Below are 22,929 nucleotides of genomic sequence, written 5' to 3'. Positions count from 1 at the left end.
CGGTTGTAACCTCAGGCCTTTGTCTTGTGTATGACCGTTTGATGACATCTGCTTGCTATACTTGATTATGTTATGGTTAGTTGGAAATGGACATGTATGTTTAATCATGCTAGGAACTTTTACTTGGGTTTAAAAGGAACATCTCTTTTGGGTATTCTCATGATTCATGTGATCTTTGATTCTTAGTTGGTAAGTAGTGATGCTTGGGGATGTTTGGTGTTTGATTTATGTTAGCCTTTCGTTTCTTTTTGGTGTAAGTTGTTGTTATTACACCTTACCTTTAAAAATAAATATTAGCCTTTGTTTGTCCTTGTTCCAAGGATCTTCGATTGGGGCATTACAAGAAAGTTTGATATCACATAGTGTCTTGCCTAATTAATTTGATGGTTTCCTTTATGGTTAGGGTTTTAATTAGAGTTTGGGTGAAATTTAGGTTTAGAGTTGAGATTATGGTTATAGTTAGGGCTAAGGTTTGCAGTTTGGGTAGGGTGAGGATTATGATTAGGGTTAGGGTTTAGGGTAAAGTTTGGATTACATTTTGGGGTAGTGATGTAGTCAAGTCCAATGTCATTCTTATGGTAAAGAAATAGTTAAGGTTAGTAATTTGGTTATGGTTAAGGTTAGAGGCAAGATTATGGTTTAGGGTTATGATTAGAATTATGGTTGGGATTAGGGTTCACATAATATTTAGGGATAGAGTTATAGGATATGGATTAGAGTTTGGTTTATTATTGTTAGAATTATGATTAAGATTAGTATTGAGATTGTGGTTACCTAATGATTAGGGTTAGAGTTTGGATTATGGATAGCTATAAGTATTAGAGATATGATAATAGCTAGATTATTACTTAGGGTTATAATTATAATTATTGTGAATGTTAGCATTGGCCTAGATTAATTATTGTTATTTATTGTAATTAATTATTTTTATGTGTTAAGCGAGTTCAAACCTAGAACCTCCCACATGAGAAGCTCACAAATTACCGTTATGTTGTAAGCTCTTAGCTATGTACTGTAAGCTCTTAGCTATTTAAATAAGAAACTTAATAAAATACATTTATATAAATTAAATTATCCATTTAAATATTATTTTATATAATAAATAAATTTAGAAATTTCTATTGTACCTAACTCATTTACTTAATACACACATTTTAGACTTCTAAAACAAAAACACAACCAAATTAAATGTGGAAAAGGCGTCCTTTATATAATTTAATACCTCTAAAACAATAAATTCATGTCTATTTATAATAGGATTTTACTTTATATTAAAAAAAAATCAGAATTATTTGAAACGAAGATTTGCTTCAAATCTTATGGCAAATTAAATATACTTCTACGTTTAGAGCTTTGTGGCAAATTAATTATACTTCTAAATTTAGAGCTTTGAATCCATTTTGCATGTTTCCAAACGATCGTAGGAGCGTAGCCAAAAAGCAGATCAACGGCAGAGACCAAAAAACCAGTGAACGTTGAAGAAAGAAAGCACGACCGTTGATAAAAGCAGGAATCCGCTTCTGTTATGTGGCCTGTTCACTTGAGAAGCAGAGCAAATTGTAATTGTCCCTCCTATCTTTTTCTGTTGGTCTGATTTGCTTCCAGTATTATATGATTTTGACCTGGCCATGCCTCGTGTCTGAGATTTGGTTTTGATTTTTCCCCTTTTTGGATTTCGTATTTGTCTTGTTTTCTGTGTTTGAATTGCACTTTTTTTGGTATCCTCTGTATCTTTTTTTTTTATGTTGTTGGTCATTTTTTAATTGGAAATGGAGGTAGACAGCGGCAAGGACTCTGCGCTGATTGGAGATTAGGTCAGAAAATAGTGAGTACATGTTATACTCTGCCCTCTTTGTTTTCCGTCATGTCTGAACATTTATATGTTTTAAATAGTTCATTTGCAGAGGATTTTGGATATGATTTACCGTGCTTATGTTGATGCCCTCATAGTGAAAGCTTGGTTTGGGAGATAGAGTCAGATCCGCTTTAGTGATTTCAATGAATGTTTGGAATGTTAGATGTTGGATTTGGCTCGTCATCCATCTCTTTTTTTTTCTCACATGTCTCTTTTTAGTGTCTCAGTATTTTCTCTGAACTATAAGGCTAGAATTATCATGTTCATCCTGGTCTTTTGCAGACATTCAGTGAGAAAGGTGGCATGAAAGAAGGGCCACCCACTTCAGATGATTTAATGCTGGCAGTTGATAAGTTTCTCACTGGAGAATTCCGTGGATAACTAACAGGTATGTGGATTTTACATTGACCAATTCCTTAATTTTTGATTCTTTTAATTCTTGAGAGTTATGTTTTGAGGAGTAGAGATACCCATGAATATTTAGTATTCTTTTTTTGGGTAGAAGACCAGAAACATTTAGTAAGTTTTAGAAATTGAATCTTTTTAGGATACTCTACAGTTGATGACAATGAGGCTCTTTTAAACCAGAGATGTAAACCTTTTAAAAGTAATTTGAATAATGGATGAATTACAGAACTCTACAAAAAGTGCATCGTATAAGTTAGAGGGCAGAATTTATTAAGCTGGCTGCTGACTGTTTTCATTTCAATATTTATTTTAACATGTACTTAGAGAGATTCATCATCCTTTATATAAATTCTTTAATGGGCAAAGGACACACATGCCTAGAAACACATGCCTCAATCTAGATGCTTCTCCTCAATGTGCCTGCTTAGGTAGCATATATCTGTTTCTAAAAAAGTTATCTGGTAGCATATATCTGTTTCTAAAAAACTTATCTGGTTTTTCTATTCGTTATCTCATTTTTCAATTCTCTTCTTAATGTGCCCACATGGTTGTTATGATATTCCTCACCTCACTGAATTGATCCAAACCTTAATCCTCTCTGCACTGCCAACTTCAATCTGAACCTTTTCATCTAATATTGTGAAGTAGAAGTCCTGAAAATGTAAGACAAAACCGCATATTTTGCATTTTGAAATTTGAACAAGCACAACATTATCAAGAAAAGGAAAAATGTTGCTGAATCCTTTGGAATTTCTGATTGATTTTTTTTTTGGTTTGCTCAGCTGTAATTTTCTTCCCTTTTTTGCCATGGGCATGCCTCTCTTTTGTTTTCATTTTGTTTATGAATTCTAATTTTTGTATTTGTTATATGCTTTTTCTTTGTATTCTTAGATTTTGTTTTTTTAAATTTTATTAGTAGTTTTACTTCTGAGACAAAACAAGTATGTGAAAGCACAATTCCTGTGATGAGAGAATTTCCAGACTGATTTATGATAGAAACCATCATTCCCAAATTCCTTTTCCACTTTATACTTTTTGTCGACCTCAGTGACTTTCAGTCAGTTGACAATTAACAAAATCTGATGTGTGTGTCAGGAGAATGGCTTTTTTCAGGTAAAAGTCAAAGTCTTGTGATTATTGAAACTGAATTGTCTGAATTGAGTCAGTAAGTCTAGTTAGATATTGTGGAATCCTCTGCATTGCTTTCAGTTTGAAGCATGGAACTTGGCATCCCTACACAGTATCTATCAATCAGTAGTTTAACACTCGAAGGCATTATATATCAACTGCAGAATATTTTAAAAAGTCTTGTAGCTCTGACACCAGTCAATCAGCTGAAATTGATCACCTTTTTTGGTGCCATCTTGGTGCTGATTTGTCCAAAGTCTGGTACTATTTTACCAAAATTTGCTGAATTTGTAAAGACTGATTGATATTGATCATTGATCAGCTGACAGGTTTAAAGTATGACTGTTTCTAGTGTTGTACTCTGTTTCTTAGCAAGAGTTAAATGTTTTTTTTTGTCTCTTGTACCTCGTCCTTATTGAGAGTTAAATGTTGTTTGTCTGCTGTATCTGACTTGGTAAAGGAATAGACTAACAAGAAGCTCCACAATGCTATCCTGCACCTTAGTTTCGTACAGCTACCACTAGCCTTGTCTTGAAATCCTCCAGAATTGAAACAGGTGGCTGCAACATACCAGAAGAGCCTTAAACACTTTCAGCTTGACCATGCTTGAGCAATTGAAAATCTTCTTTAAACAGCAATTTGAAGCATGCCCTTGCCAAGGTTGTTTCCTAGAGCCTCTCCATCCCACCGTGAAAGCAACTCCATACACAAACTACATAGGGTCAATAAAGGAGGGGGCACTGAGGAAGAATGTGATCTTGAATCCAAAATCACAAATGCATCTCTAGAGAAGTCCCTAAAATTAATAGTGGATACATATCATTCATTCCATGTCATATTAATATATTAAACTTATTGCCACCCACATCCTCAACATGTACAAAGGACCAAGATACCTCACTGTCGGCATCAATTCCAAATTAGCTTTAAGTAACACCATAATGGCATGCCTATGGCCAAATGTTGTGTCTTCTTTTTATCAGAGTTGCTGATCATCATATATAAGTTTGGAAAGACCTTGCTATTCATTAATGTCCTTACTTTCCAGGGCTGAGAAATTAGATAATTTTATTCCTTTTGTTCCCCAAAAAATTAGCTACCCTTTTTGCTTCTGTTAACAATGGGCTGCTATAAATTTTCTCATAAGAAAGTGTAGATTAAAATTTCCTTTAGGATGCTTTGATGTTTCCAATTAGGGCAGGATTCTTTGTTCAATTCATTTGCTAGAACCCGAAATTTCCCTCTACAACTATATTCTGACATTTTTCAGCATATGCAATAGCCAATCCTGCAAGAATTGACTTCAGTTTGCTTCATTATTAGTATTATGGCCTAAGTGTCGAGTTTCTCCCAACACAGTCACCCCTGAAATCATGAAGCACATCAACATGCACTCGAGTGGGATCACCTTGTGTGGAATCATCAAAATTCTATCAACCCCCTTCTAGTGTTGCTTTCCATTTTGCATCTTTATACCATATTTAACAGGAGGACTATATACAAAATCCCATTGCTTGATTTTTTCATATCTCAGATTTGGACATTTTGCTAACATTCTTAATTATTTTTTCTTTCATATACTATTAAAGTTTACGGTCAATTTGTTTGAACATCCTTCAAAAAAGTCCATGTTCTCAATACTTCACCGCTCTACACAAGCCAAATTTGACATAAAATAGACAATAAAGGTGTTTTCCATAGAACTTGTAGCCATGAAGTGCCCTTAGGTGAGCAACAATAATGTTACCTTAACATTTCCCAAAATGTCTACTTCATATGTTGTATTTCTGTTGAGATAGTGCAATGCAACAACAAATGATCTACTGTCGCACGTGCATTTAGTATAATGGACTCGAAGGGCTTTTAATCAATCTTTTATTATGTTTATTAAAGGTTAGAACCTTATTGCTTCCAGTAATCCAAGTGTGTTACATTCGGAGAAGGTGTTGGGGATGTGGATGCAGAGGCATGCCATATGTGATCTATATGCCATTCCAACACCTAGGGAACCTGACTGTGTTTGATGAAATGATAGCCAGATTTGATTTTATAATTGCTCTCTTTATTCCTTGTCCAGCAAAGGTTGCTTCCCCCTAAATAGCACTGGCGTATAAATGATGTGAAATGCTCTTTTAAAAAGGATTTTTCGTTTGAATGTCCCATTCAAAAGATAGTTTTCTTTTTGATTCATATAAATCTTGTATATTAGTGAGCAAGGCATTACCAGGCCAATAATCCAACCAGAATTCAGCTTTTTTGCATCTATAATGTTACATGATAATCTGGCAGCAATCATATAAATCTTGTATATTAGTGAGCAAGGCATACCGGGCCAATAATCCAACCAGAATTCAGCTTTTTTGCATCTATAATGTTACAGGATAATCTAGCAGCAATTCCCGGATGCCACCGTGAAATTCTGAACAGAAACGGCAGACAAGATCTGATCTTTATGAAAAAATAAATTGGAGATGCATCTCCCATATAGTCTAATGTGAGAATATCATTGGAGAACAATTTAGGTGTCCTTCGGGCCCTCTCCTCTATATTCAAGATTCCATGTGCTCTACCATTTGATTAAAGGGAATTTACAATCCTTTCCCAATTGATTAATAGGAATTTACAATCATTTCTCAACCGCTTAATAGTAATTTATGATCATTTCCGATGTCTTTCTATATAGTCTAATGCGAGAATATCATTCTAGGACAAGTTAGGTGTCCTTCGGGCCCTCTCCTCTTTATTCAAGATTTCATATGCTCTCCCATTTGATTAAAGGGAATTTACAATCCTTTCCCAATAGATTAATAGGAATTTGCAATCAATTCCCAACTGCTTAATATTAATTTATGATCCTTTCTGATGTCTTTCCATAAATACTAAATATCTATGACAGATAGCAATATTAGAATGGTTCTCAAGATGATAAGTAGGAATTGCATTAGTTTTTTCTTAATATTATGGGATAAAATAAGTCATAGAAAAACAAAAGTCCTGTGATGAGAGAGCTTCCAGACTATAGGGACCATTATCTCCCAATTCTTCTCTCACTCTATACTTGCAGTCAAGCTCAGTAACCTCCAGACAACTGACAGTTAACAAAATTTGATGTGCATGTCACGAAGGTGACTTTTTTCAGATAGACACTCTTACCCAAGAGCTAATACAGAGCAACTTATCTTTCCCTATCACTTGGAAGATCTTTCCCTTCCCTTCTTGTCAATCACAATTGTGAGATTTCTACAAAATTGAAATGAGAATGCAGAGGTAGAGGCAATTATCCTACATTGTAGTACTGTGCTTCCAAATCATCATTCCAAAATCTTCTGCAAGCAAGCCTTTGGAAATTTCAACGATTTTTTGGGATTTTCAGTAGGTAGATCCCCTGAACAAATGCAGCATCGCCAAACATGGAACAAATTTTTGACATTATTAATATTATTACTTTTTCTTCACTCATTGATTTTTTTTATAAAAGAAAATAGATATCAGTTAAATCCAGATGGCAACTAAAAGATCAACTCATTCAGTTTAAGGACAATGGGTTGTGACAAAAGATTGGAGAGCATGGTAAAGTGCAGAGCTGACAAGTTGTTAAGGTAGGATTTACCTTCAAAATGATTCTTTGATGAAGGAATGGTGGTGAAGGAGTGCTTTCAGTGGTAGGTTCATGTGGGCTAGAGATTTCTGCTAGCGGTACACCAACTCTAGATCTATTTTGTCTAAGTTGGATATGTTGATAGTATCCAGTGGCTGTAGTGTCAACCATTAGACATATGACTGCTTTGGTCATCGCAAGAAACTCTGAAAATGGGAAGCTGCTCCAAACCTCCCCCTCCAAACAGGGGCTTACTAGACACGTTTTAGGTTCATGTGGGCTACAAATTTCTGCTAGCGGTACACCAACTCCAGGTCCATTTTGTCTAAGCTGGATACGTTGATTGTATCCAGTGGCTGTAGTGTCGACCATTAGGCATGTGACTGCTCCGGTCATCTCAAGAAACTCTGAAAATGGGAAGTTGCTCCAGATCTCCCCCTCCAAACAAGGGTTCACTAGACAATCTATTGCATCAGTTAAAACGTGTACAAATCTCGTAAATAAAATGACTATGCATGCGAAAGATTTCAGAATAAAAAATATATCTTTTTTCGGCCTTAGTGTAGGAAATCTCAACCCCACTATTGGGAGACACATATTGGGATACACATGCCTATTGTGCCACCTATAAGAATTATTGCTATTGCTGCAATTTTTAGGTTGCGAGTGTTATGCTTGTCCGGACAAGAGGACTTGTCCGGACATTGAGGGGTCATACTTGTTGATGTCAGTTTTTGTACCACTACATAACATATTAGCAATTGAATATCTAATACGGAGTATCAAACACACAAATCCTCTCTTGAAAAGTTAATACTTATGAAGACATAAGCAAGAACTCCAATGTTCCTTACACCTGTGGATACTAACTCAGTATATCAATGTGATTTGCTGGTAATCACGTCGGTGGCCTTACACTATTTTTTTGAGGACAACTTGGACTTTTGGTGGGATGGTGGTAGTGATGATGGTTTGGTATGAATGCCAGATGATGTTGATGGAGAAGGTGATGGTGATGGAAGGTGAATGTTATTATGACTTATGCCTTTCTAACTTTCCTCTTCAAAACTCCAACTCCTAAACTACTTGCTATTCTACTCCTACTTCTATGAATGTAAAGATTAGCGAATGGATGGGGATCGAATCTAATGAAAGTTTACTAGCGGCTCTACCTCCATCGATGCAATGATTCAAAGGAAAATGAACTAGTTCACCACACAAGGCTTCCCAACAAGCCACTAGGATGCTAGTGGCCTAGTCATAGATCCCTATTAAACATCTACTAATGCTACCATACAACTATCCATCTACTTTTAATCTTACTTAGCAACTTTTTGAAATGAAATTTACTTTAACAACTTCAAAGAAAATCTTATTCTAACTAGTGGAAGTAGAAACCATGTAACAACACCAAAAGCTCTTAATCACCATGCAAGTCACAACAATGAGAAAGAAAAGTGATTTTTTTGGCATTATCTTTGCAATAATTTTCTTTAACCGTTACAAGTGAGAGCAAATGGCATTATATAGAGGCCAAAATTTACAACCGACTGTAGAGATAAAGAGGCAAAATCAACGATCCAGATCGGATTCTAGAAACCTTAATTAAGGTTACCACCCCATCAGTCAATGAGAAGATGCCACCTCGTCAATGGACCAATGAAAAAAAAGGAAAAGTGGTAACCAATGAGAAGGCACCAAAATGGTTGCTAATCAGAATTAGACACTTGTCCTATCCAAGAAGGAAGAAAAATTGCCACTTGGGCTTACATCAAATGATCTTCTAATATAAATCTCCCTTTTTCTTTCATTCTTTTAGCCAAGGCAATGAACTTACTTAGTCTTTCGTTAACTTCTTCCATGGGAGGGCAAGGTGTATGCTTTATCTTGAGCTCAGCCAATTTCATCATGTTGCTTGCTGCTTGTAGTGTCTTCTCATGGTCTTTCTCGTACTCTTTTGCGTATCCGATAAATGCATTGAGGGAGGAAAGGGTACCCAAATGTTTCTTCTTGATAGCGACATTTCCTAACTCATCCAATCTTGATCCAAGCCTTGTCTCATTGATGTCCTCTTCTCTTATATCCTCAAAATCAAGTGCCACCCCAACGTCGCTCATTATGGTTGAAATGGAAGTGTCGACAGCTAGGCTGTGCTGTGCAACTGCATTCTTTATCTCTTTAAGTGTTCTCAATCTGGTAGTCAAGGCAACAAACCAAGACTCTACCGTACTCAATCCTCCTTCATCAACCAATTTGGCCCTTTCCAAATATTTCTCTGGAAGCCCAATGAACGCCTGTAGCCTTGGAATAGCTAAATCCTTGACTGGAAGGAAATCCTTCCACTCCTCTTCAAATATTCTGAATTTGTTTCTAACTATCACTAATGACCGAAATGTCGAGATAAAGAAAGGCAAGAAATTTCGCCCGTCTTCGATTGTATCATGGATCCAATCCTTGACTTCATGTAGTTGAGCTGATATCTCTTTTATATTGCTCCCGCTGTCTTAAGGAAGGGCTATCTGGTGTAACTGTTGGATAGGCTGGCAAATTCTCCCATATTTGTTTTCGGCCTCCAACTTTATGATCCTTTCATTTGCCTTCCTCAACCTTTCTCTTATCGAAACTATGCCCTCCTGGATCTCCTCACACTCCATGTCATCCGTATTTCTTCCCAAGTTATGCTCCACTATCTCGTATTCTTGGGCTGCAATCTCATCCAAAGCCTTGTCAACTGTCGGTATAGCAATCTAAACCTTTCGGTGACCATCACTATTGCTCCTAATCACCCTTGCCACTGTTTTTGCCATTTGTTTCTAGTTCTCGCTATCACCCCTTTCCATTAATCCTTGGATGTCCTCGACCGTTCGGGTAGTTACTACCTCGCCTCTTGGCATAAGCATTTGCCTTAACTATAGTGGTGCAGTGCATCTCCCCAAATCTGGATTTGGTTTGACTAACAAAGCATCACCAACGGCCTTAGGCGCCTGACTTATTTCTTCAATATCAATTGGCCCATCTTCTTCTTCACTAATAATTGCCATGTCATCTCTACGTTGGTTTTCTGAGAGAGGAGAGTACTTGGTGCTATCACTGTAACCACTTGACTCTGAATTAGAGCTTACCTCGATCCTCTTGACCTCTAGCCTCAATTATACTTTCCCTTGACGTTGTTGCATGTTGTCTCTTTGCTGGAGGTTCCAAATGTTCTTTGCTTTTCTCAACCTCCAAAGCTCTCTTCTTGCTTCTCACTGTTTCTTGTTGCTGGCTACTTCCTTCACCTTTCTGTCTGACTGATTTCGCTGGACCCTCTTTTGGCTTCATCTTCTCATAAGTAAGGTGTATCCTTTGACTTTGTAGTTTCTTTAATCTTTTATTGTACCACGACTCGGTGTGCAAATCAATTGTCCTTGTAATTGCCTCTAAGGAAGGATCCTGATGATCATCCCAATCTACTGGATTCAACTCTGTTCCCTCTACTGTATCATAATCTTCTCATAGCACATTTCCATCATCCTCTAGTTGATCAGGAATATCAAGGCCTCTCCATCTGATATCTCTCATTATGTTCACCGACAATCTTGAGAAAGCTAGCTTTCTCACATGAAAGTCATCCTTGGCATTGGCCCAAAAGTCTTCTATAGTGGGAACATGTTTAAATGCGTTTCCGTGAGATACCTTGATAAGACCATTAGGATCAAATCCTTGCCTTGCTTTGTACCATCTTAGATGATACAATTCCAATTCCTTCTCCGCAGCTGCAAAGGTGACACGATTGGGGCAACTATCATTGCCAATTCCAAATGAGAAGGTAATCCCTATCTCACCCTTGAGTTTCATTATTCTGTCATAATGCTCAAGTTGCCTAGCCAATTCCATCAAAACTACCTTGTCGGGTAGGTATCTTGGAAGCATCTTGGGACAAACTGTGCTTCCTGCTACTCTAATGTATGTGAATTGCGGAAATTGGATGAACCAACTCCCATATTTCTTAATCTTTGCTTTTGCTTCCGATGAGAGCCTCTTAGCAGGTGTCCCTTGTAATGCCCTTACTGTCTTCATGGCAAAGGCGTCACAAAATATTTTTTAGTCTTTGTTGTTGTGCAAATGAAGGTGTGGATACCATTCATGCACCAAACATTGTCTTGGCCCATTGCCAATTTCTCCCAAGGCCTTAAGCCCAAGATTTTTATACAATCCAGCAATCAAAAAGAATAGATAAGACCCCATGTAGAATTGCTTTTGATTTTGTATAGTTCTAAGTTGCAACTCTAGATTCTCGCTTATGATCCTAGCCCAATCAAATCTTCTTTTTCTTTTTTCAATTTCATCAATAAAGAAGTACATCTAGTTGTCGAATTGCATACCTTGAGCTAGGCCCATGATACGTCTGAGAAGCACAATGAGATCTCCATATTCTGATTTGAAGTCTGCCACTATGAGCCTTGATGATCTGGTGACTCCCTTCTTTCCTTCGTGCAGCCAATCCTGTTTTAGGTGCATGAAGTAAGCCTCTTGGTTATCTTGAAATGACTTGGCCGCTTGGTCCATCATTAGTATTGTCATGCTTTTGTACTGAAGGATGTTAAATGCTTCTTCGATCACCTGTCCGTTGATGTTGGCCAACACTCTTTTCCCATCGTCAAAAATGATGGATTTACTAACCAAATCAAACCTTGATGCAAATTCCATAACTAATTCTGGACAAGGCAAGGTAGGAGGGAAGATCGCTGCGTGTACAATTCCACTTTTGTAAATCTTTTTTGCCATGGGGGATTGTCCTTCTTTTAGTCTGTCTTTTAGCTGTATCATGTTCACTGTACCGATATTGGTATTGGCAATTCGCCTCATTTTTGAGAAGGTGGTTTTGGGCGTCATGTCCTCTTTGTCTTTCTCAGTATTTGTTCCCTTAGGGTTCTTGCTTGCACTAACATCTACCATCCTAAACATTTATTTCTGTCTCTTCGTTCTAAGTGATATGGACTACTCTTATCAATCTCCAACTTTTCTATCGATGGATTCTAACTTATTTCTGCCTCTCCAAGTCCTATCACTACACTTATCAATCTCCAATCTTCAACCTAGGGGTGGGACTACCACTTATTTCTGCCTTTTCGTTACCTTAGGATGGACTACACTTATATCTTACAATTTCATTCCTAGGGTGGTCTAGCTTATTTCTGCCTCGCCAAGTGTCTTATTTTGGAATCTACACTTATTTCTCCAAACTTCAACCTATAGATGGGATGATGAATGCAAGAAAAACCAAGAGAAACAAAACTAGATAAGAACAAGGAGTGAAATCCACTTAAGGACCACCTTTTAGCTCTAGAATGAATTGAATTCACCTTTACCAATAGTTGGGTCTTCTTTGAAGTTCGGATCAGACCTAAGAATTTCAAGCCTTTTTGCAAATAATGATGCCCTAGCTGAAGAAATCAGAATTTTGTCCTCTTGAAATTGCCCATGCATGTGCCAAAAAAAAATCAGACTTCAATCACATGTTTCCTTTACCAAACAATACTGTCTAGATCTGATGCAAAATCGCAGCTCCTTAAGAAAATCGGACCTAGGAAGAAATCGCCATGAAAGAAGTGCAGATCTGCCCTCAAAAATTGCCAAACATGGAAATGTTTTCCCTTTGCAAATAAAAATTGCCAAGAATGGAAGAAGGCTGCCTCTTGCTAAATCTTAAACACATGCGAATCTGCTCCTTGTTAGAGAAATCGTCCAAGGTAAAAGCTGTTTAGAAAATCGTCAAGGCAAGAAAGAGCCGCTCCAAGAGATAATCCGCCAAAGACAAGAGAAAACCGCCCTTTGACAAAATCGCCAAGAATGGGAGAAGCTGTTTGATGGAATGAGAGAAGAAAGAAAGGGGAAACCCCTTTATACTCAACTCTACACTCTCCTCCAAGCCAGCCGACTTGCACTTATAGGAGAGAAAAAATTAATTAGTGCACAACTCTGGCTCAGATTTAAATGCCAAGGTAAAAATTAATTTTGCCATAGTGAATTTTGCATTTTTAATTGCCGGTCAAGACCAAAATTGCAAAAATAAAATTAAGAAAGCCTTGGAGATGCTAAACATTTTCATTTAATGACGTTTTAGTAATTAAAATATCATTTAAAATCGGATTTGGCAAGCCAAAATCGATTTTTTCAATTTTAATTTACCAATTTCTTAAAAGATTTGAAAAATTTCAAGGCGAATTTAACCTTTTTAATGCCACTTTTGCAATTTAATCCAAAATCAATTTTGCAATACAATTTTAATTTTTTAACAAAAATAAATCATTTCTGTAGAATCTAAAATCAATTTTCCAATTTGATTTCACCATCACAAAATTACTTTCTCACCAAAAATTAAAATCTTTTGAAACAATTAAATCTAAAAAAAATTACTTTGAAAATGCTAAAGATTATATAATTACATCTAATTTTCAAAATAAAAACCGTCTAAATCCAAAATTTTGTAACTTTATCCTGCCAAGTATAGTCCAAATTATCGAGAAAATGTTGTCTTTGAAATTTGTATTGCCTAAGGATAAAATTACAAGTTTCATAAAATCAAGCTAAAAACGGGTGAAAAATAAATCTAACCCATCTCTCCTGGCCCGAAGGTGTCCAAGACGTAAATTTTTCTAAAATTGGAAATTTTTGGACAACTTCAAAAAAATTATTGCCAAGGTGATCGAGAAAAAAGGGGGTTCCCAAATTTGGGGCAATGATGTGAAAGCTTCACAACAACATTGTGTGTTGAAAGAGTGAGCAATGCCATTAAACAAATCATCCAAAGATTTCTCATGGTAAAGGAACTATCACGAAGCTATGAAAGAGAGATTCTAATGGTGAATAGATTAAGGAACTGTAATAAGAACATCTATTTCATCAATTAAAACGTGTACAAATCTCGTAGATAAAATGACTCTACATGCGAAAGATTTTAGAATAACAAATATATCTCTTTCCGGCCTTAGTGCAAGAAAGCTCAACCCTATCATTGGGAGGCACATGCCTATTGTGCCACCTATAACTATTGCTGCAATTTTAAGGTTGAGAGCGTTATGCTTATCCAGACAAGAGGACTTGTCCGAACATTGAGGGGCCACACTGTGTTTTGAAAGAGTGAGCAATGCCATTAAACAATTCGTCCAAAAACTTCTCATAGTGAACAGACTGCCACTGAGCTATGAAAGAGAGATTCTAATGGTGAAGAGAGCGTTATGCTTATCCAGACAAGAGGACTTGTCCGAACATTGAGGGGCCACACTGTGTTTTGAAAGAGTGAGCAATGCCATTAAACAATTCGTCCAAAAACTTCTCATAGTGAACAGACTGCCACTGAGCTATGAAAGAGAGATTCTAATGGTGAATAGATTAAGGAATTGTAATAACTATTCACCATTAGAATCTCTCTTTCATAGCTCTGTAACAGTTCCTTCACCATGAGAATTTTTTGGACGATTTGTTTAATGGCATTGCTCACTCTTTCAACATCATTGTTATAGAGAAGCAAATTTCGTTACAGACTGACTTTCAAATTTGGGTATTGTTGGTTCCCAAAACCGTAGATTGGAATCCTACGAGCCTCGCCTACTTGATGTTGGGATATCCAACCAGTTAAGGCCAACTTGACGGGATTGATCGATGTGATCCAAATCCCCTGCGCTTCTGGCTCTGCAAGACCAAAGCAGGTGTACCTAATCTTGGACAAAACACTTAGATCCAAGACGCTTAAAGCAGATCGATTAGAATGCGAATGTAATGAAAGCTTCCAAAATGGCAAGAATTATCGAAAGCTTAAAACTTGAAATTTATGAACTAAGAATAATAAGTGAATGTATGAATGTTTTCAAATAAGAATAAGTATAGATTAATGCAACAAATGAATATATTAATTCGTCAAAGGAAAGAAATGAAACAGTTGCCAAGCATATGGATTGCGAATCAAGAGTAATATAAAGACCAGTGCTTAATTAAATGGGCAATCAAAGTCAATATTATAAGTTGACTTTATAAAGTTCAATGCATTTAAACTATAAACAAATTAATAATCCAAACATGACGGATCAATTATATGAACGCAATTTTAAACTAGTCTAGAATGGACTTTAACTCTTGCGATATGGAGACAAACTAGACATAAATACAAAAACAATTAAATATTTCACAATATCTATGTTTATCATATTTAAAATGCAATAATGATCCAATCCACTTGTCCAAACATTAAAATATTAATAGAAAATAAATAAAAATATTTATAAAGGACACAACTTAATAATAATTTAAAACTCCGAAATTTAAAATAAATAATTATCCCAGAAATAAAATCACAATAAAGACACTCCTTACAGATGATCAATCTATTGCAAATTTATCCGGATCCCACACAATTCACCCAATGATTCAATCCACGGGCTTTGATCAGGAATTCATTTCTTTGCCAATGAAAAAATATAATATACCAATGTGCATAGGATATGTAAAATTTTAAAATATGAATATGAATTAATTGTCTCTTGTGTCTTTTACATCCTTATTTATAAATTTTAGAAGGGTGTCTATTGCTTTTTCCAAACATCACCTCCTTTCACAATAAATAACTGATTGGCTTTGCTAATTCAACAAGGAGTGCATGCGCTAAAGTTCCTGCCTTCATGATTTTATGGTTGACTGAAGTAGTATTGCATTAAGGGGAAATTAAATTGCTTACAATTTTTAGCATAATGGAATGAAAGGCACAAGAGTGGAAGAATCACATAGAAGAAATATGCAATTGAGATTAAATATAGATTTAATAGTAGAATGCTTACATAATACACTGTGGGTTAAAGGTAGTCAATCTTAAAACATAGAGTTAAAAGACTAGAGCACCCAAAAAATCATTGAAGGCAGCAGCTAAGTATCAATCTCTTCATTAAACTTGGTGATGATAAGCTTTTTCAGCTACTTTGAGCCTAAAAGCACAGAGCTGTCAAAGAAACGCTTCAATCATATTTACATTAACATGTTTGCAGATGTGTGTAAAGAACTGGGAGCACATAGAAGGGGCTTGGTGACATAGAAACTAGGAACAAATACAAAACAAGTGACACAAAACCAATCTATGTGGTTACTATCCAAAGAAGTCATTCTTATTCCTATTGCCTTTAAGCATGCTCTCAAACTCTGACTTTGTGAGTTTGTCTGGATGAGTGACCGCATATTTGCTGAAGATAGCATCAACCTTTGCAGGATCAAACCTTCCTTCAGTGTCATAAACCTCTGAATCACTTCCATGCTTTGCCTTGTGAATGTTTGCAGTATATATTGGCAACAATGGTGATGATATCCACCCCTGCTTCATGTTTGGGATTGGTCAGAATGAATATATTGTAGCTTAACATGTGAAGAAAAAGTAAGGTAATGATTTATACTCACAGAAGAAGTAACATAGCTCAGGTTTACATTAATAAGGAATGCTGCTATAATGGAGATGAAAACTCCAAATCCTATAGCCCGGAAACCTGAGTATAGTCAAATCCAACAAAATACTCATTAGTAAAAAACAATTTAAGAAGGGCTGAAGGAAAAATTATATAATGTTCTATATATTTTACAGTTTTATAGTAATAGCTAGTATTAATTTGTAAGCTGATTAGATTGTATAAAATGTTGTATAATATTCAAAACTAAGGAACTGATCCACTAGTACAGAATCAACAGACAACTCAAAAAACTACCAGCAAATTTAGTGCTGCCCTTTGCAAATAGTAGGGGTGCTGCTGATCAGCACATATTTTTATATAAGTCTTGAAAGTTGAAAGCAAATATTGCAAGTAAAATATGTAAAAAGCATGAATAAGCAAATGGTACCTAAATGTGGTTTTGGGCGGTTTTGTTTGATGAATGGAGCCTCCATCTGCTGCTGAAAAGTTGATTTTTCTGTACACGATATAGATAGTGGAAGCAAGTTAGTGAAGAAGGAGTTATGAAGTCATTATTATATATACAAGTTAAATTTGACAATGGAGGCGTGAAATAGAATACCTGATTTTGGTTTTCATTGTTGCAGTTGCATCAGTTGGAGTTGACGCATTTGAGAAGTTAAAGACATGAAGCAAACAGTAAAACTTATAGATAATTTATATGGTGAAAGAGCATTATAGACATAGTTTGTTGAAGGAAAGATATATAAGATTGAATACCATTAAAACTATCAGAGGCATAATGGACGTTAAGAAGACATTAAATAAAGTGGTACAAGTAGCATATAACTCTTAAATTTAAACATGGCATGAAAAACATTCAGTATATGCTCAAATGTTTTTGCTTGAATGTTACTAGTGAATGTTCAAAATTAGCATAGATAGCATGTATGTTTTATGGTAGACTTGATTATATATGTGTCTGAATTATGAGAGTAATTGTTGAATACAAGTAGTAAATAAACAACTGTCAAGTGCATATACAATATATTGTTGCATTTGATGTTTAATTGTCGAGTGGTATTTGAGATCAAAACTTCGTAAGAGCTATAGTATGAAAAAAAGCATTTGATGTAGTTGGGGTCCTATACAATGACATCATTGTATGAGCCAAGTTAGTATAACATGGAAACAATTATTGAAAATGAAATGAGATGAAAAGAAGAGTATTGTGAATGTGTATACCTTAATGAAACCAGTGTACGGGCTAATCTTCAAGTGCAAGAACACGAGCAATCTGACTTCTTTGATTAAGAGTGAACTTTCCTCTCAGTTGGAAGTCTTGAAACATAAATGTAATTGCTGGTTTGTCATTGACATATCGTCATATGTCATGTTTTTTAAGGAAGGCCAGTTTTGCTTAGCAATTTTCTTTTCTGCAAAGTAGTGGATAGTTTGATTATTGTTGTTAGTAATGACTGCTTTAACATGAAGGGAATATATGTAGCTGACTTCTTCGTTACATTTGGTACAATGTGCTTTTTTGTCATTTAGTGTGGCATAGTTGTCAAATCTGTAGTTGCATTTAGGACAAAATGCATAGAATGGATTTGAATATACATTTGTAGGCCTGAAGAGCCCAACAACTTGTAAGAAGATTAAAGAATATTAGTAGAATGTTGAATCTGATTGTATGAAATGAAAAGTGTGAGATATTTGAAATAATTACCTCAAATGTGGTGTGTTGTAGTACATCAAGTCTGTCCAATGTTCTTTTGTCATTAAGACTGCAAATATATGTTGATGGAGTTGTATGGAGAGCATGTTTTTGGTCTTTCTTTTTTGCAATGTTTCTAAAAAGGAAGATTGAAATTTCACCTTTTTGTAATTGTTTTTCGATTTGATAGTATATTGGAGAGAAATTTGGATGCATGTAGAGCTGTTTTGGAAGAGTAACATTGATTATTTTGGGAGATGAATCAAAATTGTGAAGAAAAGAATAAAAGAAAATAAGGGTAGAGTCAAGAAGCTTACTGGTGCTTTATCAACATTTGTATGTCCATCTTTGATATCAAGTATGTACTGTGTTCCTTTTGTGTTTGCTCCGACAGCTAGTGGACCTATTGTCCCATAAGCATATTCTTTTGTACTGGAAAGAAGTTGTTTTATAGTTGTCCCTAGAATGAATTTATATTCATTTGGAAGTGGTGGAATTGTTTCAATTTCGCTAGAATCTTTTAAAAGTAAGATGTAGTCAGAATCTCCACGGTCGAAATCTGTTTTTGGTGCAACTTGGAAATCTTTTATCGCTATTGCAGTTCTTGGTATTATCTTATCCTCGAACTTGCATAGGAGATTGCTGCCAACAGTTAGTGTTATTGTCATTTCACCCTTGAGTCTGTTAGATCAGCTTGTAAGACTTCGCACATTCCTATGCCTTTGTCAAGGACAATTTCTTAGATGACCAACACATTGCCTTCAAAAGTTGTGCCAACTTTCCTAGCATTTAGATCTTTAATTGTTACTGGTCTTTCACAAGTTAATTTTGGCCTATTACAAAATGAGGAGCATGATGTCAAGTTGCATGATTTGGAAAACTGTAAAAGATTAAAAAAAAGTTCATGTTATTACCTTTTTGGTTCTTTTTGCTTCTTTGTATCTGCTTCAGATGTTGGTTTTCTTGTCTCCATTGCTATTGGCCTATTATGAAGAAAAGAACACAATGTTAAGTTTCTTAATTTAGTAGATAATGTAATAAATTGAAGCAATTGATGTGATTACCTTTTTGATTTGTTTTCTTCATTTGTATCTGCTTCATCTATTGCTTTTGTTGTATCCATGTTGCTGGTAAAAACACAATTAAATTGAATGTATCTAAAATGACAACATTAAGCCATGTTGGAAGATTATAATTGTTGGTTTTTTATGTTATTGTTTTATAGAATGAATGTTTATGAAAGTTGAGAGGTGGTCTGTCCAATATGTTTTTGTTTTATAGGTGGAACATATATTTCTGATTGAGTTAGTCCATATATGGTCAATTAGTGGTCTATTTGGAGTATGTGTTTTGTTGAGAACAAATTGTGTGTTGTGTTGCTTCATATGTTGTATGAGTCTTCTTGTTGTTTTGTTGTCCTTAAACATGTCTAAGTTGAAATCTCCTATAATGAAAAGAGTTGTTTGTTGGATTGGATAGGTAAAGATGTCAGTCATGGTGGCCAGGATCTCATCTATAGGAGTATTGGGTCGTATGTAAACATTAGAAACATTGAATTCAGTGGCATGGTGACGCAGTGTCAATGTTATGGCTTCACTATTTTTTTATACTCTCTTGTATTCAACACTAGTAGATTGTTTGTTATGCCGTGTATATGATATAGTGTATGACTGTTGTATTTGTGGAGTATATTTGTATGGGATGGAGGCAAGTGGACCTCTTGGAGGCACAAAATATTGGAGGCCATGATATTATAGTCATTTATAATATCATTTGTGTGTGCTCTCAAGCTACGGGTATTTAGTGTGCATAGAAGTATATGTGAATCTTGCATTGAGCAAGTTAGCTGATTTTCATGTTTCCATTGTGCATTTGTTTGGAGGCGAGACATTTCGCAATGAATAATTTGTTTGACTTTTAAATGTTTTGATTGTAAAGGTTTAAGTAAAAATAGTGAATGATTTTTTTTTTGTTCTTGAAAGTGCTGTGTATGTTAAGCCATGTTGTGTAATGCCATTTGGGTCAAAAGCGAGGCCTTCCAATGTTAGCCCTTGAGATCGGTGTATTGTTCGAGCACATGCATGTTGTATTGGGAACTGTTTTCTAATTTTTACTTGTCCACTAGTGAGCATTTTTGGAATTGGCCTTGTTATTCGATGTATTGGAACCCAATCTCTTTGAATTTTTGTTGTGTAGTACTGAGCTAATTTATTTCTTTAGTGGTGGCCTATTTTGGGATCATTAAATTGGATCCAAATTATGTCAATGTCTTGTTGTTTTGTGTATGTTTTGAAGATTCCATTTGATCCATTGACAAGGCTATCTTTTGTGTTATAGTTTCCTTCAATAATTTCAACAAGGATGTTTGGTTTTAAGATTATTTGACTTGGTAGGGTTGTTGCATGGTTGTAGGTTTGTGTTGCAGTATAGTTTTGGTCTAGAAGGTCAATTGCATCTAATATAATGTTGTTATCAGGAACTATGGATAGCATACTCTTGTTATGTGTGTCAACATCTTGTCTTCTGAAGAAGAGGTATGAAAATGTTGGGTTAAGTAGCGCTGGGTGTAAGCAAGCATGATTGAGGTATTGTATATTGTCATTTGTATGTTTTCCCAAACATATCCTATTAAGAGTAGCAATGAATTGAGTACCATTTTGCCGTACTGTTGTGGTTAGAGAATAGCACCTTACTTTGTCTCTCCAAAAATTGTAGGGCATTAATTCTGTTGGAGATGGGTTATTGTTAAATACATCTGAGTCTAACACTGGGAGAGCTTGGTAGAGATCACCACAAAAAATTGTGTCAATGTTGCCAAAGTATTTAGTAGGCAGTTGCATAATATTGCGTAATCGTTTATCAAGGTACCGTAAAAATGTGGACCCTAACAAAGAGATCTCATCTATGAGAAGCACATGCAATTGATTATAAGTCTTTGACATTGTATCTAATGTCTTTGTGCTGAGTGGGCAAATTCTGATTTGTTGAAAGGTATGTGGAAGGCCGAATGCAATGTTGATCCACCAATGTTGTATGCTGCTTTTGCAATACATGCAGTCATTAGGCCTTTTGGTTTATTAGGATCACTATCAATTGTATTGTTGTACAATTGGATGAGGGCTTGGTAAATAGTTGTTGTAGTAATGTCTTTCCAGTTCCTGCTCCTCTTATTAGGAACAAATTTATTGGAGTGCTAGGATCCTTTGACTTTTTCATGACAATGCCTTTAATGATCGTTTGTTGCTCTCTATTTAGGGATCTTTTTAATCTGTAGTATTTGTTGTTGTCCATGATTTGTGGATGTCGTGCAATTTCAAATGGTCTTGGGGACAGATAATTGGTGTTCTTATTGAATGTAGTTTGAATATCTTGTTGTATGTCATATTTTTCTTCTTTTGCAAGAGTTTTTTTTGTAAATCCTGTGTTTTCAATATTGACATCATTGTCATTGACTTCAGAGATAGCTTTGTCAATGTCACCCCATAAAGAGTTTGTGGTGTAGCAGAATTTTGTATGATTTATTTGGAAAATTGTTTGATTTTGCAAGTATGCATTTTCCCAAGTGTCAATTTTCTTTGAGGGTATGTTCACTTATTATGAATGACTTATATATTCTTAATTGCTCTCTACAATGACTCTCTATGTCAATATGTTTGTTGAAGTTTATGAAACAAATTACTTTTGGCTTGGTTTTATGATCAAGCTTAGTGCCTTTTTTTTATGTTCGAAGACAAATTTTGCAAGGCAAATGTTTGAAATAATCTAAGGACGTTGTAAATAGTAGTCCATCATTGATTTGCACATTACATTTTCTGATTCATCGTTCTCTTTGTTTAATTCTTTCACTAATTTTAATATAAATGTTCGATCATTTTCAGCTCTCATATCAATGAAGATGCATTTTCTATAATTGCGATTTAGTGGTAGTGAAAGAGCAACATGTGCTGCTTGTTGAGATGAGATTTGGTGGAGGTTCAGTAAAGCATTTCCTAATTTCAATATCATTTTTTGGGCGTTTATATTTTGTTGTTGGTGGTCTTTACGGATTCTCTTGAATGCATTTGTCATCGATCTATCCACTTTTTCCATATAGGAGCTGCAATACATTGCTGCAACATATGCATTCAGGACATATTGCGCATCTGTATTTGCTCTCCAAAGCTCTGGTTTTTTTTGGAGAAGCTATTGTTCTATATCTGTGAAGGTTTTCTTTGGAGATAAAGGGTAGGCCTATTGATTGTAGATCTTAAGGCCATTATGTAGTCATTTTCATTGACACCTATTTCTTCTAAAAAATTTATGAATGTAAATGTATTGTTGTAAGTTGTTTTTTCAAGTTTGGTACGAATTTGTGTAGCAATTGAATGTAATTTTCCGTTTGTATCTTCTAATGGTTCAAGTATTGTTGTATTCCTAATTGATGGAAATGGAAAATTATATCTACAATGTGCATTTTTGGATTTTCTGCATCGTTTTGTATGGTGGTGTACATGTAGTATTGTTATATTTGGTTCTAAATCTTTTGTGTCTCATGTAATATATTTGTCTATAAATTCTGTAATTCTTGTATTGCTATGTCTTCCATACATGGGAGCATTGCGAACCCATATGAGGAAATGGTCATGTTCATTTCCACGATTTTGAAATTCAGTTACTGAGAAATAGTCTGATACACTTCCAAAGAAAGACCAAAGAAAGATTGGTCTGTCAAGATCATTGTTTTAAGTGAATTCATCTTGTGCCTATAGTATCGTGCACAAGTTATTGGGTCTCTTTTGATTAGTTCATATACATTAATTTCATTTTCTACAGCAAA

The 22,929-nt window shown here is 35.4% G+C and overlaps 1 long non-coding RNA gene and 1 pseudogene across 2 annotated transcripts; one reads left to right on the top strand and one right to left on the bottom strand.

Annotated features, from left to right (window-relative positions):
• The first annotated feature begins 1,565 nt into the window (after nucleotides 1-1,565).
• Nucleotides 1,566-22,499, top strand: LOC149556346 (uncharacterized). 2 transcript variants are annotated; one of them, XR_016364683.1, is made up of 4 exons: nucleotides 1,566-1,825; nucleotides 2,138-2,243; nucleotides 17,044-17,228; nucleotides 21,992-22,499. It is a non-coding gene; the product is annotated as an uncharacterized LOC149556346 (long non-coding RNA). The 2 variants fall into 2 exon arrangements; XR_016364682.1 differs by lacking the exon at nucleotides 21,992-22,499 and having other exon boundaries at nucleotides 17,044-17,282.
• Nucleotides 15,928-16,890, bottom strand: LOC149556347 (peroxygenase pseudogene; annotated as a pseudogene).
• Nucleotides 22,500-22,929: the final 430 nt, after the last annotated feature.

Source organism: Cupressus sempervirens, chromosome 5 (assembly GCF_028749045.1).
Source record: "Cupressus sempervirens isolate cs-2001-9-10 chromosome 5, ASM2874904v1, whole genome shotgun sequence".
Taxonomy (NCBI): Eukaryota; Viridiplantae; Streptophyta; class Pinopsida; order Cupressales; family Cupressaceae; genus Cupressus; species Cupressus sempervirens.
This window is presented reverse-complemented; position numbering and strand designations above follow the sequence as displayed.